This window comes from Oncorhynchus keta, unplaced genomic scaffold (assembly GCF_023373465.1).
Source record: "Oncorhynchus keta strain PuntledgeMale-10-30-2019 unplaced genomic scaffold, Oket_V2 Un_scaffold_8670_pilon_pilon, whole genome shotgun sequence".
In the NCBI taxonomy this organism is placed as follows: Eukaryota; Metazoa; Chordata; class Actinopteri; order Salmoniformes; family Salmonidae; genus Oncorhynchus; species Oncorhynchus keta.
Genome location: NW_026291010.1, coordinates 376437 through 397500, shown reverse-complemented (window position 1 = coordinate 397500; position 21064 = coordinate 376437). Strand labels below are relative to the sequence as shown.

Here is a 21064-nt window from a genome sequence, read left to right as displayed (position 1 = left end):
GTGGTTTGGGATTGCAGATGATAAAAAAGTTGTTTATGGGAGTTTTGTTTTAAACCTATCCCAAATCTTAACCCCTACCGTGACCATTTGGAGCTAATTCCTAACCTTTACATTTCGATATTAATGCAGTACTTAACCCTAACGTTTAAACATTCAGATTTAATAATTTAACCTTAACCATTCGGAGCTAATGCCTAACCTTTAAATTTCGATATTAATGCAGTACTTAACCCTAACGTTTAAACATTCAGATTTAATAATTTAACGTTAAACAATTCAAAATATGATGTTAGCAACAACTTCGAAAATGTAATGTTTGCAAAACATGGATGAAAGTCTAATTCTAACGCAAGACTGTGAGCACCAGTTGGATTCTGCCAGGCCCTGAAATCCTTTCCTAATTCTAACGCAAGACTGTGAGCACCAGTTGGATTCTGCCAGGCCCTGAAATCCTTTCCTAATTCTAACGCAAGACTGTGAGCACCAGTTGGATTCTGCCAGGCCCTGAAATCCTTTCCTTTCTGAGATCATATAGTCAATATTTCTTACAGTTGTTTTGCAGTATTTTATATGTTGGAGTAGTATGCTAAAGTTGGTTATCATTGAAGTTTTAAATGACTATATTCTAATTTACAGTTGTTCATGACTGCAATGTCCTAGGGAGATAGGTATGTGCCATAATAATAATAACAATAATAATTATAATAATAATAATAATAATAACATAGTAATTCACCTAATTGAAATAGTCAAACCATAAGTCACATAAGATGTTGCTTTTATTACACTTGATTTCAGCTGAAGACCCTGAGAGAATGCGATAACAGAGGGAGAGATGGAGAGGCAGGGAGAGAGGGGGGAGGCGAGGGGGGGGAGAAAGGGGGGGGAAAGGGAGAGAGAGAGGAAGAGGGGGGGAGAGGGCAGGGAGAGAGGGGGAGGCGAAAGGGGGAAAGGGGGAGAGAGAGGGGGAAAGAGAAGAGAGGCAGGGAGAGAGGGGGGAGGCGAGGGGGGGAAAGGGGGGAGAGAGAGGAAAGAGAGGCAGGGAGAGAGGGGGGAGGCGAGGGGGGAAAGGGGGGAGAGAGAGGGAAAGAGGCAGGGAGAGCGAGAAACTGGGAGAGAGAAAGAGAGATTAACACAGAGATAGAGAGAGCTGTGCTCGTGCAGACAGACCAGGGTAGATGGACTGCGGGGTCATGTTGGGATGCCTCATTAGAGCAGCATGTGGCTTTGTGTGTAGAGAGGTGGAGGGAGACAGCAGTGGAGTTAGTAATCCCATGGTGCATCACATCTGGATGTAGAGGGAGGCTCTGCTGGATAATATCTGGGTCAGGTCAACGGGGTTAGCCTGCCCGCGCTCCCTTCCTGGTGCCGTTAGCCTGCCCTCCTTGGTGCCGTTAGCTCTGCCTCCTTGGTGCCGTTAGCCCTCCCTCCTTGGTGCCGTTAGCTCTGCCTCCTTGGTGCCGTTAGCCCTCCCTCCTTGGTGCCGTTAGCCCTCCCTCCTTGGTGCCATTAGCCCTCCCTCCTTGGTGCCGTTAGCCTTCCCTCCTTGGTGCCGTTAGCCCTCCCTCCTTGGTGCCGTTAGCCCCTCCCTCCTTGGTGCCGTTAGCCCCTCCCTCCTTGGTGCCGTTAGCCCGTCCTCCTTGATGCCGTTAGCCCTCCCTCCTTGGTGCCGTTAGCCCTCCCTCCTTGGTGACGTTAGCCCCTCCCTCCTTGGTGCCGTTAGCCCTCCCTCCCTGGTGCCGTTAGCCCTCCCTCCTTGGTGCTGTTAGCCCTCCCTCCTTGGTGCCGTTAGCCCCTCCCTCCTTGGTGCCGTTAGCCCTCCCTCCTTGGTGCCGTTAGCCCTCCCTCCTTGGTGCCGTTAGCCCTCCCTCCCTCCTTGGTGCCGTTAGCCCTCCCTCCCTCCTTGGTGCTGTTAGCCCTCCCTCCTTGGTGCTGTTAGCCCTCCCTCCTTGGTGCCGTTAGCCCTCCCTCCTTGGTGCTGTTAGCCCCTCCCTCCTTGGTGCCGTTAGCCCCTGCCTCCTTGGTGCCGTTAGCCCCTGCCTCCTTGGTGCCGTTAGCCCTCCCCTTGGTGCCGTTAGCCCTCCCTCCTTGGTGCCGTTAGCCCTCCCTCCTTGGTGCCGTTAGCCCTCCCTCCTTGGTGCCGTTAGCCCCTCCCTCCTTGGTGCCGTTAGCCCTCCCTCCTTGGTGCCGTTAGCCCTCCCTCCTTGGTGCCGTTAGCCCTCCCTCCCTCCTTGGTGCCGTTAGCCCTCCCTCCCTGGTGACGTTAGCCCCTCTCTCCTTGGTGCCGTTAGCCCTCCCTCCTTGGTGCCGTTAGCCCTCCCTCCTTGGTGCCGTGAGCCCCTCCCTCCTTGGTGCCGTTAGCCCTCCCTCCCTCCCTGGTGCCGTTAGCCCTCCCTCCTTGATGCCGTTAGCCCCTCCCTCCCTAGTGCCGTTAGCCCTCCCTCCTTGATGCCGTTTAGCCCTCCCTCCTTGGTGCCGTTAGCCCCTCCCTCCCTGGTGCCGTGAGCCCTCCCTCCTTGATGCCGTTAGCCCTCCCTCCTTGGTGCCATTAGCCCCTCCCTCCTTGATGCCGTTAGCCCCTCCCTCCTTGGTGCCGTTAGCCCTCCCTCCTTGGTGCCGTTAGCCCTCCCTCCCTGGTGCCGTTAGCCCTCCCTCCTTGATGCCGTTAGCCCTCCCTCCTTGGTGCCATTAGCCCCTCCCTCCTTGATGCCGTTAGCCCTCCCTCCTTGATGCCGTTAGCCCTCCCTCCTTGGTGCCGTTAGCCTTCCCTCCTTGGTGCCGTTGCCCTCCCTCCTTGGTGCCGTTAGCCTTCCCTCTTTGGTGCCGTTAGCCTTCCCTCCTTGGTGCCGTTAGCCCTCCCTCCTTGGTGCCGTTAGCCTTCCCTCCTTGGTGCCGTTGCCCTCCCTCCTTGATGCCGTTAGCCCCTGCCTCCTTGGTGCCGTTAGCCTTCCCTCCTTGGTGCCGTTAGCCTTCCCTCCTTGGTGCCGTTAGCCCTCCCTCCTTGGTGCCGTTAGCCTTCCCTCCTTGGTGCCGTTAGCCTTCCCTCCTTGGTGCCGTTAGCCTTCCCTCCTTGGTGCCGTTAGCCTTCCCTCCTTGGTGCCGTTAGCCCTCCCTCCTTGGTGCCGTTAGCCCTCCCTCCTTGGTGCCGTTAGCCCTCCCTCCTTGGTGCCGTTAGCCCCTGCCTCCTTGGTGCCGTTAGCCCCTCCCTCCTTGGTGCCGTTAGCCCTCCCTCCCTCCCTGGTGCCGTTAGCCCCTCCCTCCTTGGTGCCGTTAGCCCTCCCTCCCTGGTGCCGTTAGCCCTCCCTCCTTGGTGCCGTTAGCCCTCCCTCCCTGGTGCCGTTAGCCCTCCCTCCTTGGTGCCGTTAACCCTCCCTCCTTGGTGCCGTTAGCCCTCCCTCCCTCCCTGGTGCCGTTAGCCCCTCCCTCCTTGGTGCCGTTAGCCCTCCCTCCCTGGTGCCGTTAGCCCTCCCTCCTTGGTGCCGTTAGCCCTCCCTCCCTGGTGCCGTTAGCCCCTGCCTCCTTGGTGCCGTTAGCGCTCCCTCCTTGGTGCCGTTAGCGCTCCCTCCTTGGTGCCGTTAGCGCTCCCTCCTTGGTGCCGTTAACCCTCCCTCCCTGGTGCCGTTAGCCCCTCCCTCCTTGATGCCGTTAGCCCTCCCTCCTTGGTGCCGTTAGCCTTCCCTCCTTGGTGCCGTTAGCCCTCCCTCCTTGGTGCCGTTAGCCTTCCCTCCTTGGTGCCGTTAGCCTTCCCTCCTTGGTGCCGGTAGCCTTCCCTCCTTGGTGCCGTTAGCCCTCCCTCCTTGGTGCCGTTAGCCCTCCCTCCTTGGTGCCGTTAGCCCTCCCTCCTTGGTGCCGTTAGCCCCTGCCTCCTTGGTGCCGTTAGCCCCTCCCTCCTTGGTGCCGTTAGCCCTCCCTCCCTCCCTGGTGCCGTTAGCCCCTCCCTCCTTGGTGCCGTTAGCCCTCCCTCCCTGGTGCCGTTAGCCCTCCCTCCTTGGTGCCGTTAGCCCTCCCTCTTTGGTGCCGTTAGCGCTCCCTCCCTGGTGCCGTTAGCCCCTCCCTTCCTGGTGCCGTTAGCCCCTCCCTTCCTGGTGCCGTTAGCCCTCCCTCCTTGATGCCGTTAGCCCCTCCCTTCCTGGTGCCGTTAGCCCTCCCTCCTTGGTGCCGTTAGCCCCTCCCTTCCTGGTGCCGTTAGCCCTCCCTCCTTGATGCCGTTAGCCCCTCCCTTCCTGGTGCCGTTAGCCCCTCCCTTCCTGGTGCCGTTAGCCCTCCCTTCTTGGTGCCGTTAGCCCCCCTCCTTGATGCCGTTAGCCCTTCCCTCCCTGGTGCCGTTAGCCCCTCCCTCCCTGGTGCCGTTAGCCCCTCCCTCCCTGGTGCCGTTAGCCCTCCCTCCTTGGTGCCATTAGCCCTCCCTCCCTGGTGCCGTTAGCCCCTCCCTCCCTGGTGCCGTTAGCCCCTCCCTCCCTGGTGCCGTTAACCCTCCCTCCTTGATGCCGTTAGCCCCTCCCTCCCTGGTGCCGTTAGCCCTCCCTCCTTGATGCCGTTAGCCCCTCCCTCCCTGGTGCCGTTAGCCCTCCCTCCCTGGTGCGTATTTGTTCGCTCTGGAAGTCGGTAATTTTTCTGGTTTGAGCACACATTTTTTTTCTTGAGGCAAGCCGGTCTATACCCCTTTGTCAGTGATTGTTCAACAGAAGGGATTCTTCAATAAAGTCTTTGTCAATCAATGGTAGACGACTCGCTTTCATAAAAATGTATTCATTGAGAAATACTGCACTAAACGTCTTAGTTAGACATAAAATTGCGCGACTAAGATCTCTACAAAAAGTCCAAAATATATGACAGGTTTCTTGAGCTTAGATTAGCTTAGTTTAGAGTATTTTGAGGAAGTATATACTGGCTACAGCGTCTCAAAATGGACAAACTGTACTATTGCCCTCTCTGGTGCTGTTAGCCTGGTCCTAGCACCATGTTAGCCTGCCCTTCCTGGTGCCATTAGCCTGTCCTGGTGCTGCTAGCCATTAGCCTGGTCCTAGCACTGTGTTAACCTGTCTTTCCTGGTGCCATTAGCCTGTCCTGGTGCTGTTAACCTGGTCCTAGCACTGTGTTAACCTGTCCTCCCTGGTGCCATTAGCCTGTCCTTGTTCTGTTAGCCTGGTGCCATTAGCCTGTCCTTGTTCTGTTAGCCTGATCCTAGCACTGTGTTAACCTGTCTTCCCTGGTGCCATTAGCCTGTCCTGGTGCTGTAAGCCTGGTCCTAGCACTGTGTTAACCTGCTCTTCCTGGTGCCATTAGCCTGTCCTTGTTCTGTTAGCCTGGTCCTAGCACTGTGTTAACCTGCTCTTCCTGGTGCCATTAGCCTGTCCTGGTACTGTAAGCCTGGTCCTAGCACTGTGTTAACCTGCCCTCCCTGGTATCGTTAGCCATTAGCTGATAAATCCACTATAATTGAGAATTTCAATAAGCATTTTTCTACGGCTGGCCATGCTTTCCACCTGGCTATTCCTACCCCGGTCAACAGCACTGCACCCCCCACAGCAACTCGCCCAAGCCTTCCCAATTTCTCCTTCTCCCAAATCCAGTCAGCTGATGTAATGAAAAAGCTGCAAAATCTGGACCCCTACAAATCAGCCGGGCTAGACAATCTGGACCCCTTCTTTCTAAAATTATCTGCCGAAATTGTTGCCACCCCTATTACTAGCCTGTTCAACCTCTCTTTCGTGTCGTCTGAGATTCCCAAAGATTGGAAAGCTGCCGCGGTCATCCCCCGCTTCAAAGGGGAGAAAACTCTGGACCCAAACTGCTACAGACCTATATCTATCCTACCCTGCCTTTCTAAGATCCTCGAAAGCCAAGTCAACAAACAGATTACCGACCATTTCGAATCTCACCATACCTTCTCTGCTATGCAATCTGGTTTCAGAGCTGGTCATGGGTGCACCTCAGCCACGCTCAAGGTCCTAAACGATATCTTAACCGCCATCGATAAGAAACAATACTGTGCAGCCGTATTCATTGATCTGGCCAAGGCTTTCGACTCTGTAAATCACCACATCCTCATCGGCAGACTCGACAGCCTTGGTTTCTCAAATGACTGCCTCGCCTGGTGCACCAACTACTTCTCTGATAGAGTTCAGTGTGTCAAATCGGAGGGTCTGCTGTCCGGACCTCTGGCAGTCTCTATGGGGGTGCCACAGGGTTCAATTCTTGGACCGACTCTCTTCTCTGTATACATCAATGATGTCGCTCTTGCTGCCGGTGAGTCTCTGATCCACCTCTACGCAGACGACACCATTCTGTATACTTCTGGCCCTTCTTTGGACACTGTGTTAACAACCCTCCAGGCAAGCTTCAATGCCATACAACTCTCCTTCCGTGGCCTCCAATTGCTCTTAAATACAAGTAAAACTAAATGCATGCTCTTCACCCGGTCGCTGCCTGCACCTGCCCGCCTGTCCAACATCACTACTCTGGACGGCTCTGACTTAGAATACGTGGACAACTACAAATACCTAGGTGTCTGGTTAGACTGTAAACTCTCCTTCCAGACCAACATCAAACATCTCCAATCCAAAGTTAAATCTAAAATTGGCTTCCTATTTCGCAACAAAGCATCCTTCACTCATGCTGCAAACAAATTGGATGCAGTCTATCACAGTGCAATCCGTTTTGTCACCAAAGCCCCATATACTACCCACCATTGCGACCTGTACGCTCTCGTTGGCTGGCCCTCGCTTCATACTCGTCGTCAAACCCACTGGCTCCATGTCATCTACAAGACCCTGCTAGGTAAAGTCCCCCCTTATCTCAGCTCGCTGGTCACCATAGCATCTCCCACCTATAGCGCGCGCTCCAGCAGGTATATCTCTCTGGTCACCCCCAAAACCAATTCTTTCTTTGGCCGCCTCTCCTTCCAGTTCTCTGCTGCCAATGACTGGAACGAACTACAAAAATCTCTGAAACTGGACACACTTATCTCCCTCACTAGCTTTAAGCACCAACTGCTATATTGTATTTACTTTGCCACCATGGCCTTTTTTGCCTTTACCTCCCTTAACTCACCTCATTTGCTTACATCGTATATAGTCTTGTTTCTATTGTATTATTGACTGTATGTTTGTTTTACTCCATGTGTAACTCTGTGTTGTTGTATGTGTTGAACTGCTTTGTTTTATCTTGGCCAGCTCGCAATTGTAAATGAGAACTTGTTCTCAACTTGCCTACCTGGTTAAATAAAGGTGAAATAAAACAAATACATAAATATTCGCCTGGTGCTGTTAGCCTGGTCCTAGCACTGTGATAGCCTCCTCTCCCTGGTATCGTTAGCCATTAGCATGGTGCTGTTAGCCTGGTCCTAGCACTGTGTTAGCCTCCTCTCCCTGGTATCGTTAGCCATTAGCCTGGTGCTGTTAGCCTGGTCCTAGCACTGTGATAGCCTCCTCTCCCTGGTATCGTTAGCCATTAGCCTGGTGCTGTTAGCCTGGTCCTAGCACTGTGTTAACCTGCCCTCCCTGGTATCGTTAGCCATTAGCCTGGTGCTGTTAGCCTGGTCCTAGCACTGTGATAGCCTCCTCTCCCTGGTATCGTTAGCCATTAGCCTGGTGCTGTTAGCCTGGTCCTAGCTCTGTTCTGCCTCCTCTCCCTGGTATCGTTAGCCATTAGCCTGGTGCTGTTAGCCTGGTCCTAGCACTGTGATAGCCTCCTCTCCCTGGTATCGTTAGCCATTAGCCTGGTGCTGTTAGCCTGGTCCTAGCTCTGTGATAGCCTCCTCTCCCTGGTATCGTTAGCCATTAGCCTGGTGCTGTTAGCCTGGTCCTAGCACTGTGTTAGCCTCCTCTCCCTGGTATCGTTAGCCATTAGCCTGGTGCTGTTAGCCTGGTCCTAGCACTGTGTTAACCTGCCCTCCCTGGTATTGTTTGCCATTAGCCTGGTGCTGTTAGCCTGGTCCTGTTCTGTTGGGGAAACAGCTCTGTTCTGTTGGGGAAACAGCTCTGTTCTGTTGGGGAAACAGCTCTGTTCTGCCTGCTCTGTTCTGTTGGGGAAACAGCTCTGTTCTGTTGAGGAAACAGCTCTGTTCTGTTGGGGAAACAGTTCTGTTCTGTTGGAGAAACAGCTCTGTTCTGTTGGGGAAACAGCTCTGTTCTGTTGGGGAAACAGCTCTGTTCTGTTGGAGAAACAGCTCTGTTCTGTTGGGGAAACAGCTCTGTTCTGTTGGGGAAACAGCTCTGTTCTGTTGGAAACAGCTCTGTTCTGTTGGGGAAACAGCTTTGTTCTGTTGGGGAAACAGCTCTGTTCTGTTGGTCAAACAGCTCTGTTCTGTTGGAGAAACAGCTCTGTTCTGTTGGAGAAACAGCTCTGTTCTGCCTGCTCTGTTCTGTTGGTCAAACAGCTCTGTTCTGTTGGAGAAACAGCTCTGTTCTGTTGGGGAAACAGCTCTGTTCTGTTGGTCAAACAGCTCTGTTCTGTTGGAGAAACAGCTCTGTTCTGTTGGAGAAACAGCTCTGTTCTGCCTGCTCTGTTCTGTTGGTCAAACAGCTCTGTTCTGTTGGAGAAACAGCTCTGTTCTGCCTGCTCTGTTCTGTTGGTCAAACAGCTCTGTTCTGTTGGAGAAACAGCTCTGTTCTGTTGGGGAAACAGCTCTGTTCTGTTGGTCAAACAGCTCTGTTCTGTTGGAGAAACAGCTCTGTTTTGTTGGGAACCAGCTCTGTTCTGTTGGGGAAACAGCTCTGTTCTGCCTGCTGTTCTGTTGGGGAATCAGCTCTGTTCTGTTGGAGAAACAGCTCTGTTCTGTTTGGGAAACAGCTCTGTTCTGTTGGGGAAACAGCTCTGTTCTGTTGGGGAAACAGCTCTGTTCTGCCTGCTCTGTTCTGTTGGTCAAACGGCTCTGTTCTGTTGGTCAAACGGCTCTGTTATTGTTGGTCAAACAGCTCTGTTCTGTTGGAGAAACAGCTCTGTTCTGTTGGAGAAACAGCTCTGTTCTGTTGGGGAAACAGCTCTGTTCTGTTGGAGAAACAGCTCTGTTCTGTTGGGGAAACAGCTCTGTTCTGTTTGGGGAACAGCTCTGTTCTGTTGGGGAAACAGCTCTGTTCTGTTGGGGAAACAGCTCTGTTCTGTTGGTCAAACAGCTCTGTTCTGCCTGCTCTGTTCTGTTGGAGAAACAGCTCTGTTCTGTTGGGGAAACAGCTCTGTTCTGTTGGAGAAACAGCTCTGTTCTGTTGGGGAAACAGCTCTGTTCTGTTGGGGAAACAGCTCTGTTCTGTTGGGGAAACAGCTCTGTTCTGTTGGGCTCTGTTCTGTTGGGGAACAGCTCTGTTCTGTTGGGAAACAGCCCTGTTCTGTTGGGAAACAGCTCTGTTCTGCCTGCTCTGTTCTGTTGGGGAAACAGCTCTGTTCTGTTGGGGAAACAGCTCTGTTCTGTTGGAGAAACAGCTCTGTTCTGTTGGGGAAACAGCTCTGTTCTGCCTGCTCTGTTCTGTTGGGGAAACAGCTCTGTTCTGTTGGGGAAACAGCTCTGTTCTGTTGGGGAAACAGCTCTGTTCTGTTGGGGAAACAGCTCTGTTCAGCCTGCTCTGTTCTGTTGGGGAAACAGCTCTGTTCTGTTGGAGAAACAGCTCTGTTCTGTTGGGGAAACAGCTCTGTTCTGTTGGGGAAACAGCTCTGTTCTGCCTGCTCTGTTCTGTTGGGGAAACAGCTCTGTTCTGTTGGAGAAACAGCTCTGTTCTGTTGGGGAAACAGCTCTGTTCTGCCTGCTCTGTTCTGTTGGGGAAACAGCTTTGTTCTGTTGGGGAAACAGCTCTGTTCTGTTGGGGAAACAGCTCTGTTCTGTTGGGGAAACAGCTCTGTTCTGCCTGCTCTGTTCTGTTGGAGAAACAGCTCTGTTCTGTTGGAGAAACAGCTCTGTTCTGTTGGGGAAACAGCTCTGTTCGGCCTGCTCTGTTCTGTTGGAGAAACAGCTCTGGTCTGCCTGCTCTGTTCTGTTGGTCAAACGGCTCTGTTCTGTTGGTCAAACGGCTCTGTTATTGTTGGTCAAACAGCTCTGTTCTGTTGGAGAAACAGCTCTGTTCTGTTGGAGAAACAGCTCTGTTCTGTTGGGGAAACAGCTCTGTTCTGTTGGAGAAACAGCTCTGTTCTGTTGGGGAAACAGCTCTGTTCTGTTTGGGGAAACAGCTCTGTTCTGTTGGGGAAACAGCTCTGTTCTGTTGGGGAAACAGCTCTGTTCTGTTGGTCAAACAGCTCTGTTCTGCCTGCTCTGTTCTGTTGGAGAAACAGCTCTGTTCTGTTGGGGAAACAGCTCTGTTCTGTTGGGGAAACAGCTCTGTTCTGTTGGGGAAACAGCTCTGTTCTGTTGGGGAAACAGCCCTGTTCTGTTGGGGAAACAGCTCTGTTCTGCCTGCTCTGTTCTGTTGGGGAAACAGCTCTGTTCTGTTGGGGAAACAGCTCTGTTCTGTTGGAGAAACAGCTCTGTTCTGTTGGGGAAACAGCTCTGTTCTGCCTGCTCTGTTCTGTTGGGGAAACAGCTCTGTTCTGTTGGGGAAACAGCTCTGTTCTGTTGGGGAAACAGCTCTGTTCTGTTGGGGAAACAGCTCTGTTCTGTTGGGGAAACAGCTCTGTTCTGCCTGCTCTGTTCTGTTGGGGAAACAGCTCTGTTCTGTTGGAGAAACAGCTCTGTTCTGTTGGGGAAACAGCTCTGTTCTGTTGGGGAAACAGCTCTGTTCTGCCTGCTCTGTTCTGTTGGGGAAACAGCTCTGTTCTGTTGGAGAAACAGCTCTGTTCTGTTGGGGAAACAGCTCTGTTCTGCCTGCTCTGTTCTGTTGGGGAAACAGCTCTGTTCTGTTGGGGAAACAGCTCTGTTCTGTTGGGGAAACAGCTCTGTTCTGTTGGGGAAACAGCTCTGTTCTGTTGGGGAAACAGCTCTGTTCGGCCTGCTCTGTTCTGTTGGAGAAACAGCTCTGTTCTGTTGGGGAAACAGCTCTGTTCTGTTGGAGAAACAGCTCTGTCTGTTGAGAAACAGCTCTGTTCTGTTGGGAAACAGCTCTGTTCTGTTGGAGAAACAGCTCTGTTCTGTTGGGGAAACAGCTCTGTTCTGCCTGCTCTGTTCTGTTGGGGAAACAGCTCTGTTCTGTTGGGGAAACAGCTCTGTTCTGTTGGGGAAACAGCTCTGTTCTGTTGGGGAAACAGCTCTGTTCTGCCTGCTCTGTTCTTTTGGAGAAACAGCTCTGTTCTGTTGGGGAAACAGCTCTGTTCTGTTGGGGAAACAGCTCTGTTCTGTTGGGGAAACAGCTCTGTTCTGTTGGGGAAACAGCTCTGTTCTGCCTGCTCTGTTCTGTTGGAGAAACAGCTCTGTTCTGTTGGGGAAACAGCTCTGTTCTGTTGGGGAAACAGCTCTGTTCGGCCTGCTCTGTTCTGTTGGGGAAACAGCTCTGTTCTGTTGGAGAAACAGCTCCGTTCTGTTGGGGAAACAGCTCTGTTCTGTTGGGGAAACAGCTCTGTTCTGCCTGCTCTGTTCTGTTGGGAAACAGCTCTGTTCTGTTGGGGAAACAGCTCTGTTCTGTTGGGGAAACAGCTCTGTTCTGTTGGGGAAACAGCTCTGTTCTGTTGGAGAAACAGCTCTGTTCTGTTGGAGAAACAGCTCTGTTCTGTTGGGGAAACAGCTCTGTTTTGTTGGGGAAACAGCTCTGTTCTGTTGGGGAAACAGCTCTGTTCTGTTGGGGAAAGAGCTCTGTTCTGCCTGCTCTGTTCTGTTGGAGAAACAGCTCTGTTCTGTTGGAGAAACAGCTCTGTTCTGCCTGCTCTGTTCTGTTGGGGAAACAGCTCTGTTCTGTTGGGGAAACAGCTCTGTTCTGTTGGGGAAACAGCTCTGTTCTGTTGGAGAAACAGTTCTGTTCTGCCTGCTCTGTTCTGTTGGGGAAACAGTTATGTTCTGTTGGGGAAAAGCTCTGTTCTGCCTGGTCTGTTCTGTTGGGGAAACAGTTATGTTCTGTTGGGGAAAAAGCTCTATTCTGCCTGGTCTGTTCTGTTGGGGAAACAGCTCTGTTCTGTTGGAGAAACAGCTCTGTTCTGTTGGGGAAACAGCTCTGTTCTGTTGGGGAAACAGCTCTGTTCTGTTGGGGAAACAGCTCTGTTCTGTTGGGGAAACAGCTCTGTTCTGTTGGGGAAACAGCTCTGTTCTGTTGGGGAAACAGCTCTGTTCTGTTGGAGAAACAGCTCTGTTCTGTTGGAGAAACAGCTCTGTTCTGTTGGGGAAACAGCCCTGTTCTGTTTGAGAAACAGCTCTGTTCTGTTGGGGAAACAGCTCTGTTCTGTTGGGGAAACAGCTCTGTTCTGTTGGGGAAACAGCTCTGTTCTGTTGGGGAAACAGCTCTGTTCTGTTGGGGAAACAGCTCTGTTCGGCCTGCTCTGTTCTGTTGGAGAAACAGCTCTGTTCTGTTGGGGAAACAGCTCTGTTCTGTTGGAGAAACAGCTCTGGTCTGTTTGAGAAACAGCTCTGTTCTGTTGGGGAAACAGCTCTGTTCTGTTGGAGAAACAGCTCTGTTCTGTTGGGGAAACCTGCTCTGTTCTGTTGGGGAAACAGCTCTGTTCTGTTGGGGAAACAGCTCTGTTCTGTTGGGGAAACAGCTCTGTTCTGTTGGGGAAACAGCTCTGTTCTGCCTGCTCTGTTCTGTTGGAGAAACAGCTCTGTTCTGTTGGGGAAACAGCTCTGTTCTGTTGGGGAAACAGCTCTGTTCGGCCTGCTCTGTTCTGTTGGGGAAACAGCTCTGTTCTGTTGGAGAAACAGCTCTGTTCTGTTGGGGAAACAGCTCTGTTCTGTTGGGGAAACAGCTCTGTTCTGTTGGGGAAACAGCTCTGTTCTGTTGGAGAAACAGCTCTGTTCTGTTGGAGAAACAGCTCTGTTCTGTTGGGGAAACAGCTCTGTTTTGTTGGGGAAACAGCTCTGTTCTGTTGGGAAACAGCTCTGTTCTGTTGGGGAAACAGCTCTGTTCTGTTGGGGAAAGAGCTCTGTTCTGCCTGCTCTGTTCTGTTGGAGAAACAGCTCTGTTCTGTTGGAGAAACAGCTCTGTTCTGCCTGCTCTGTTCTGTTGGGGAAACAGCTCTGTTCTGTTGGGGAAACAGCTCTGTTCTGTTGGGGAAACAGCTCTGTTCTGTTGGAGAAACAGTTCTGTTCTGCCTGCTCTGTTCTGTTGGGGAAACAGCTCTGTTCTGTTGGGGAAAAAGCTCTGTTCTGCCTGGTCTGTTCTGTTGGGGAAACAGTTATGTTCTGTTGGGGAAAAAGCTCTGTTCTGCCTGGTCTGTTCTGTTGGGGAAACAGCTCTGTTCTGTTGGAGAAACAGCTCTGTTCTGTTGGAGAAACAGCTCTGTTCTGTTGGGGAAACAGCTCTGTTCTGTTGGGGAAACAGCTCTGTTCTGTTGGGGAAACAGCTCTGTTCTGTTGGGGAAACAGCTCTGTTCTGTTGGGGAAACAGCTCTGTTCTGTTGGGGAAAGAGCTCTGTTCTGCCTGCTCTGTTCTGTTGGAGAAACAGCTCTGTTCTGTTGGAGAAACAGCTCTGTTCTGCCTGCTCTGTTCTGTTGGGGAAACAGCTCTGTTCTGTTGGGGAAACAGCTCTGTTCTGTTGGGGAAACAGCTCTGTTCTGTTGGAGAAACAGTTCTGTTCTGTGCTCTGTTCTGTTGGGGAAACAGTTATGTTCTGTTGGGGAAAAGCTCTGTTCTGCCTGGTCTGTTCTGTTGGGGAAACAGTTATGTTCTGTTGGGGAAAAAGCTCTGTTCTGCCTGGTCTGTTCTGTTGGGGAAACAGCTCTGTTCTGTTGGAGAAACAGCTCTGTTCTGTTGGGGAAACAGCTCTGTTCTGTTGGGGAAACAGCTCTGTTCTGTTGGGGAAACAGCTCTGTTCTGTTGGGGAAACAGCCCTGTTCTGTTGGGGAAACAGCTCTGTTCTGTTGGGGAAACAGCTCTGTTCTGTTGGAGAAACAGCTCTGTTCTGTTGGAGAAACAGCTCTGTTCTGTTGGGGAAACAGCCCTGTTCTGTTTGAGAAACAGCTCTGTTCTGTTGGGGAATCAGCTCTGTTCTGTTGGGGAAACAGCTCTGTTCTGTTGGGGAAACAGCTCTGTTCTGTTGGGGAAACAGCTCTGTTCTGTTGGGGAAACAGCTCTGTTCTGTTGGGGAAACAGCTCTGTTCGGCCTGCTCTGTTCTGTTGGAGAAACAGCTCTGTTCTGTTGGGGAAACAGCTCTGTTCTGTTGGAGAAACAGCTCTGGTCTGTTTGAGAAACAGCTCTGTTCTGTTGGGGAAACAGCTCTGTTCTGTTGGAGAAACAGCTCTGTTCTGTTGGGGAAACAGCTCTGTTCTGCCTGCTCTGTTCTGTTGGGGAAACAGCTCTGTTCTGTTGGGGAAACAGCTCTGTTCTGTTGGGGAAACAGCTCTGTTCTGTTGGGGAAACAGCTCTGTTCTGCCTGCTCTGTTCTTTTGGAGAAACAGCTCTGTTCTGTTGGGGAAACAGCTCTGTTCTGTTGGGGAAACAGCTCTGTTCTGTTGGGGAAACAGCTCTGTTCTGTTGGGGAAACAGCTCTGTTCTGCCTGCTCTGTTCTGTTGGAGAAACAGCTCTGTTCTGTTGGGGAAACAGCTCTGTTCTGTTGGGGAAACAGCTCTGTTCGGCCTGCTCTGTTCTGTTGGGGAAACAGCTCTGTTCTGTTGGAGAAACAGCTCTGTTCTGTTGGGGAAACAGCTCTGTTCTGTTGGGGAAACAGCTCTGTTCTGCCTGCTCTGTTCTGTTGAGGAAACAGCTCTGTTCTGTTGGAGAAACAGCTCTGTTCTGTTGGGGAAACAGCTCTGTTCTGTTGGGGAAACAGCTATGTTCTGTTGGGGAAACAGCTCTGTTCTGTTGGGGAAACAGCTCTGTTCTGTTGGGGAAACAGCTCTGTTCTGTTGGAGAAACAGCTCTGTTCTGTTGGAGAAACAGCTCTGTTTTGTTGGGGAAACAGCTCTGTTCTGTTGGGGAAACAGCTCTGTTCTGTTGGGGAAACAGCTCTGTTCTGTTGGGGAAACAGCTCTGTTCTGCCTGCTCTGTTCTGTTGGAGAAACAGCTCTGTTCTGTTGGGGAAACAGCTCTGTTCTGTTGGGGAAACAGCTCTGTTCGGCCTGCTCTGTTCTGTTGGGGAAACAGCTCTGTTCTGTTGGAGAAACAGCTCTGTTCTGTTGGGGAAACAGCTCTGTTCTGTTGGGGAAACAGCTCTGTTCTGCCTGCTCTGTTCTGTTGGGAAACAGCTCTGTTCTGTTGGGGAAACAGCTCTGTTCTGTTGGGAAACAGCTCTGTTCTGTTGGGAAACAGCTCTGTTCTGTTGGAGAAACAGCTCTGTTCTGTTGGAGAAACAGCTCTGTTCTGTTGGGGAAACAGCTCTGTTCTGTTGGGGAAACAGCTCTGTTCGGCCTGCTCTGTTCTGTTGGGGAAACAGCTCTGTTCTGTTGGAGAAACAGCTCTGTTCTGTTGGGGAAACAGCTCTGTTCTGTTGGGAAACAGCTCTGTTCTGCTCTGTTCTGTTCTGTTCTGTTCTGTTGGGGAAACAGCTCTGTTCTGTTGGGGAAACAGCTCTGTTCTGTTGGGGAAACAGCTCTGTTCTGTTGGAGAAACAGCTCTGTTCTGTTGGAGAAACAGCTCTGTTCTGTTGGGGAACAGCTCTGTTTTGTTGGGGAAACAGCTCTGTTCTGTTGGGGAAACAGCTCTGTTCTGTTGGGGAAACAGCTCTGTTCTGTTGGGGAAAGAGCTCTGTTCTGCCTGCTCTGTTCTGTTGGAGAAACAGCTCTGTTCTGTTGGAGAAACAGCTCTGTTCTGCCTGCTCTGTTCTGTTGGGGAAACAGCTCTGTTCTGTTGGGAAACAGCTCTGTTCTGTTGGGAAACAGCTCTGTTCTGTTGGAGAAACAGTTCTGTTCTGCCTGCTCTGTTCTGTTGGGGAAACAGTTATGTTCTGTTGGGGAAAAAGCTCTGTTCTGCCTGGTCTGTTCTGTTGGGGAAACAGTTATGTTCTGTTGGGGAAAAAGCTCTATTCTGCCTGGTCTGTTCTGTTGGGGAAACAGCTCTGTTCTGTTGGAGAAACAGCTCTGTTCTGTTGGGGAAACAGCTCTGTTCTGTTGGGGAAACAGCTCTGTTCTGTTGGGGAAACAGCTCTGTTCTGTTGGGGAAACAGCCCTGTTCTGTTGGGGAAACAGCTCTGTTCTGTTGGGGAAACAGCTCTGTTCTGTTGGAGAAACAGCTCTGTTCTGTTGGAGAAACAGCTCTGTTCTGTTGGGGAAACAGCCCTGTTCTGTTTGAGAAACAGCTCTGTTCTGTTGGGGAATCAGCTCTGTTCTGTTGGGGAAACAGCTCTGTTCTGTTGGGGAAACAGCTCTGTTCTGTTGGGGAAACAGCTCTGTTCTGTTGGGGAAACAGCTCTGTTCGGCCTGCTCTGTTCTGTTGGAGAAACAGCTCTGTTCTGTTGGGGAAACAGCTCTGTTCTGTTGGAGAAACAGCTCTGGTCTGTTTGAGAAACAGCTCTGTTCTGTTGGGGAAACAGCTCTGTTCTGTTGGAGAAACAGCTCTGTTCTGTTGGGGAAACAGCTCTATTCTGCCTGCTCTGTTCTGTTGGGGAAACAGCTCTGTTCTGTTGGGGAAACAGCTCTGTTCTGTTGGGGAAACAGCTCTGTTCTGCCTGCTCTGTTCTTTTGGAGAAACAGCTCTGTTCTGTTGGGAAACAGCTCTGTTCTGTTGGGGAAACAGCTCTGTTCTGTTGGGGAAACAGCTCTGTTCTGTTGGGGAAACAGCTCTGTTCTGTTGGGGAAACAGCTCTGTTCTGCCTGCTCTGTTCTGTTGGAGAAACAGCTCTGTTCTGTTGGGGAAACAGCTCTGTTCTGTTGGGGAAACAGCTCTGTTCTGCCTGCTCTGTTCTGTTGGGAAACAGCTCTGTTCTGTTGGAGAAACAGCTCTGTTCTGTTGGGGAAACAGCTCTGTTCTGTTGGGGAAACAGCTCTGTTCTGTTGGGGAAACAGCTCTGTTCTGTTGGAGAAACAGCTCTGTTCTGTTGGAGAAACAGCTCTGTTCTGTTGGGGAAACAGCTCTGTTTTGTTGGGGAAACAGCTCTGTTCTGTTGGGGAAACAGCTCTGTTCTGTTGGGGAAACAGCTCTGTTCTGTTGGGGAAAGAGCTCTGTTCTGCCTGCTCTGTTCTGTTGGAGAAACAGCTCTGTTCTGTTGGAGAAACAGCTCTGTTCTGCCTGCTCTGTTCTGTTGGGGAAACAGCTCTGTTCTGTTGGGGAAACAGCTCTGTTCTGTTGGGGAAACAGCTCTGTTCTGTTGGAGAAACAGTTCTGTTCTGCCTGCTCTGTTCTGTTGGGGAAACAGTTATGTTCTGTTGGGGAAAAAGCTCTGTTCTGCCTGGTCTGTTCTGTTGGGGAAACAGTTATGTTCTGTTGGGGAAAAGCTCTGTTCTGCCTGGTCTGTTCTGTTGGGGAAACAGCTCTGTTCTGTTGGAGAAACAGCTCTGTTCTGTTGGAGAAACAGCTCTGTTCTGTTGGGGAAACAGCTCTGTTTTGTTGGGGAAACAGCTCTGTTCTGTTGGGGAAACAGCTCTGTTCTGTTGGGGAAACAGCTCTGTTCTGTTGGGGAAAGAGCTCTGTTCTGCCTGCTCTGTTCTGTTGGAGAAACAGCTCTGTTCTGTTGGAGAAACAGCTCTGTTCTGCCTGCTCTGTTCTGTTGGGGAAACAGCTCTGTTCTGTTGGGGAAACAGCTCTGTTCTGTTGGGGAAACAGCTCTGTTCTGTTGGAGAAACAGTTCTGTTCTGCCTGCTCTGTTCTGTTGGGGAAACAGTTATGTTCTGTTGGGGAAAAAGCTCTGTTCTGCCTGGTCTGTTCTGTTGGGGAAACAGTTATGTTCTGTTGGGGAAAAAGCTCTGTTCTGCCTGGTCTGTTCTGTTGGGGAAACAGCTCTGTTCTGTTGGAGAAACAGCTCTGTTCTGTTGGGGAAACAGCTCTGTTCTGTTGGGGAAACAGCTCTGTTCTGTTGGGGAAACAGCTCTGTTCTGTTGGGAAACAGCCCTGTTCTGTTGGGGAAACAGCTCTGTTCTGTTGGGGAAACAGCTCTGTTCTGTTGGAGAAACAGCTCTGTTCTGTTGGAGAAACAGCTCTGTTCTGTTGGGGAAACAGCCCTGTTCTGTTTGAGAAACAGCTCTGTTCTGTTGGGGAAACAGCTCTGTTCTGTTGGGGAAACAGCTCTGTTCTGTTGGGAAACAGCTCTGTTCTGTTGGGGAAACAGCTCTGTTCTGTTGGGGAAACAGCTCTGTTCTGTTGGGGAAACAGCTCTGTTCGGCCTGTTCTCTGTTCTGTTGGAGAAACAGCTCTGTTCTGTTGGGAAACAGCTCTGTTCTGTTGGAGAAACAGCTCTGGTCTGTTTGAGAAACAGCTCTGTTCTGTTGGGGAAACAGCTCTGTTCTGTTGGAGAAACAGCTCTGTTCTGTTGGGGAAACAGCTCTGTTCTGCCTGCTCTGTTCTGTTGGGGAAACAGCTCTGTTCTGTTGGGAAACAGCTCTGTTCTGTTGGGGAAACAGCTCTGTTCTGTTGGGAAACAGCTCTGTTCTGCCTGCTCTGTTCTTTTGGAGAAACAGCTCTGTTCTGTTGGGGAAACAGCTCTGTTCTGTTGGGGAAACAGCTCTGTTCTGTTGGGGAAACAGCTCTGTTCTGTTGGGAAACAGCTCTGTTCTGCCTGCTCTGTTCTGTTGGAGAAACAGCTCTGTTCTGTTGGGAAACAGCTCTGTTCTGTTGGTTCTGAAACAGCTCTGTTCGGCCTGCTCTGTTCTGTTGGGAAACAGCTCTGTTCTGTTGGAGAAACAGCTCTGTTCTGTTGGGAAACAGCTCTGTTCTGTTGGGGAAACAGCTCTGTTCTGCCTGCTCTGTTCTGTTGGGAAACAGCTCTGTTCTGTTGGAGAAACAGCTCTGTTCTGTTGGGAAACAGCTCTGTTCTGTTGGGGAAACAGCTATGTTCTGTTGGGGAAACAGCTCTGTTCTGTTGGGGAAACAGCTCTGTTCTGTTGGGGGGAAACAGCTCTGTTCTGTTGGAGAAACAGCTCTGTTCTGTTGGAGAAACAGCTCTGTTTTGTTGGGGAAACAGCTCTGTTCTGTTGGGGGGAAACAGCTCTGTTCTGTTGGGCTCTGTTCTGTTGGGGAAACAGCTCTGTTCTGTTGGGGAAAGAGCTCTGTTCTGCCTGCTCTGTTCTGTTGGAGAAACAGCTCTGTTCTGTTGGAGAAACAGCTCTGTTCTGCCTGCTCTGTTCTGTTGGGGAAACAGCTCTGTTCTGTTGGGAAACAGCTCTGTTCTGTTGGGGAAACAGCTCTGTTCTGTTGGAGAAACAGTTCTGTTCTGCCTGCTCTGTTCTGTTGGAGAAACAGCTCTGTTCTGTTGGAGAAACAGCTCTGTTCTGGCTGCTCTGTTCTGTTGGAGAAACAGCTCTGTTCTGTTGGGGAAACAGCTCTGTTCTGGCTGCTCTGTTCTGTTGGAGAAACAGCTCTGTTCTGTTGGGGAAACAGCTCTGTTCTGTTGGGGAAACAGCTCTGTTCTGTTGGGGAAACAGCTCTGTTCTGGCTGCTCTGTTCTGTTGGAGAAACAGCTCTGTTCTGTTGGGGAAACAGCTCTGTTCTGTTGGGGAAACAGCTCTGTTCTGGCTGCTCTGTTCTGTTGGAGAAACAGCTCTGTTCTGTTGGAGAAACAGCTCTGTTCTGTCTGCTCTGTTCTGTTGGAGAAACAGCTCTGTTCTGTTGGGGAAACAGCTCTGTTCTGTTGGGGAAACAGCTCTGTTCTGTTGGGGAAACAGCTCTGTTCTGGCTGCTCTGTTCTGTTGGAGAAACAGCTCTGTTCTGTTGGGGAAACAGCTCTGTTCTGGCTGCTCTGTTCTGTTGGAGAAACAGCTCTGTTCTGTTGGGGAAACAGCTCTGTTCTGCCTGCTCTGTTCTGTTGGAGAAACAGCTCTGTTCTGTCTGCTCTGTTCTGTTGGGGAAACAGCTCTGTTCTGATGTTTAGATTTGTTTTTTCACTTTTCTTTTTACATGCAGAGGGTAAACTGCTAAGCGGTGTGGATATATAGGGTTAGAGGATCGGGATAGATAGAGGGGAGTGGGTTCATTCAACTTGCTGATGTGACACAGAATGTTTCTTTAATCTGTTGGTAAACACTGATGTGCTCTAGATAATTTACTCAAATTACATTGCTATTTTAGAAGAGGGATTAACTCGTTTAGTTACATTGCTGTTTTAGAATAGGGATTATAAACTGGGTGGTTCGAGCCCTGAATGCTGGTTGTTTGACAGCCATGGTATATCAGTATACCACCGGGATGACAACAGTTATTTTCACTGCTCTAATTATGTTGGTAACCAGTTTATAATAGCAATAAGGCACCTCGGAGGTTTGTGATATACGGCCAATATACCACGGGTAAGGGCTTTGTCCATGTTTCAGAATAGAGATGAACTCATTTAGTTTACATTGCTGTTTCAGAATAGAGATTAACTCATTTAGTTTACATTGCTGTTTCAGAATAGAGATTAACTCATTTAGTTTACATTGCTGTTTCAGAATAGAGATTAACTCATTTAGTTTACATTGCTGTTTCAGAATAGAGATTAACTCATTTAGTTTACATTGCTGTTTCAGAATAGAGATTAACTCATTTAGTTTACATTGCTGTTTCAGAATAGAGATTAACTCATTTAGTTTACATTGCTGTTTCAGAATAGAGATTAACTCATTTAGTTTACATTGCTGTTTCAGAATAGAGATTAACTCATTTAGTTTACATTGCTGTTTCAGAATAGAGATTAACTCATTTAGTTTACATTGCTGTTTCAGAATAGAGATTAACTCATTTAGTTTACATTGCTGTTTCAGAATAGGGATTAACTCATTTAGTTTACATTGCTGTTTCAGAATAGAGATTAACTCATTTAGTTTACATTGCTGTTTCAGAATAGAGATTAACTCATTTAGTTTACATTGCTGTTTCAGAATAGAGATTAACTCATTTAGTTTACATTGCTGTTTCAGAATAGAGATTAACTCATTT

The 21064-nt window shown here is 50.2% G+C and overlaps 1 protein-coding gene across 1 annotated transcript in view; it reads left to right on the top strand.

Annotated features, from left to right (window-relative positions):
• Positions 1-21064, top strand: part of zbtb47b (zinc finger and BTB domain containing 47b) — a 111437-nt gene that overhangs the window by 995 nt on the left and 89378 nt on the right.